The following is a 1441-nucleotide window of genomic DNA, read 5'->3' on the forward strand; positions in this document are numbered from 1 at the left end:
ATTTATTTACAGTACAATGTCCATTGTCTTTCTGTTTCCCTTAAGATCCACATAAATTCCACATACATCCAAACCAAGCACAGTAGAAAACTGTTTGCCTCAGCCTATTAACAACACCTGAACAGAATTGATGGTTGACCTTAAATAACCCATCCCCCCATAAGACACTCAGAACTCAAAATTAAATACGCCCCCTGGTGGCGACAAACACCAAAAGATAAATGGCTCCTACATAACTGATACATCCAAAGCTGACAATTTGTCAAGTCTTGTTTGTGCGTTGTTTCCTGTGAAAGTTTAAAAGTTTATTATTATTTTTATTATCATTATTTAACCTTTATTTCACTAGGTTAGTCTCATTTAGATCTAAAATCTTTTTTTGCAAGAGAAACCTGGCCAAGAGGACAGCAGCATATAATTGTATCAGCATGATACGCACTGCTTGTGAATTAATTGTACATGCAGGAGTCCATATAGAGATTTCACTGCATTATCTAATGCAAGATTAAAAAAGGACAAAAATGTGCTTAAAGCCATACCTTAGAGCCTTTGCAGGCCTACACCTGCCTGCATTGCTAATGCTAACCTTTGGGACCTGGGCTGCTGATGGGTGTGTCCCAGAGTATGTGAACGGAGCGGAACGCCGTGCAGTTCCCGCTCAGGAGGATGTTCACACATCTGCTCCGTTACTCAAAGTTGCGGCAGGACGCTCTACACAAAATCCGCTCCGCGTTCACCTTAATTTTCCTGTCGCTCCAGCGAAATCTTTCCACGCTTGCTCAGATTTTCAAGAGAACTTGCGTAAAAGTTCAAAAAAATCCGCTGGACTTGGTTTCCAAGATTTGAAGACGTTTCGCCACCTCTCCAGGAAGCTTTCTCAATTCAAAATGAAATGAGAAAGCTTCCTGGAGAGGTGGTTGAAACATCTGGAGAGGTGGCGAAACGTCTTCAAAACTTGAAAAACAAGTCCAGTGGATTTTTAGAACTTTTACGGAATGACTATGACTATGACCTGGATGACTGAGAATCTTCATCAGCATTTTCAGGAGAAGGCATTATCTGACATTTTTCCTTCATGTAATTATGCCTTGGCCCCGGAACACACGTTTGATTTAATGATGTGACCGATACAGTCTCAGCTGTGAACGTAACACCTCACTCCATTCATGTTGCCCAAGGTTTCCTCTTTGATTATTAATTTATTCTACTAGACTACATTAAAAAGTTCACTTTCCATCCTATTGCAAATGAGATAATAGCGTATAACGCATGTATGCGATACATTTTCAAAAACAGGCTCTTACCACAACGATCACTTTAACTTACATTTTTGTAAGGTTTGAAAACTGTTGGCCTGCAACTGTTTTTCAATTCAAAAACATGTCGAAAAAAAACACACTTAAATCAAATGTTATTTTACAAATTTTATAATCTAACATTT

Source organism: Cyprinodon variegatus, unplaced genomic scaffold (assembly GCF_000732505.1).
Source record: "Cyprinodon variegatus isolate N-32 unplaced genomic scaffold, C_variegatus-1.0 Scaffold375, whole genome shotgun sequence".
Classification (NCBI taxonomy): domain Eukaryota; kingdom Metazoa; phylum Chordata; class Actinopteri; order Cyprinodontiformes; family Cyprinodontidae; genus Cyprinodon; species Cyprinodon variegatus.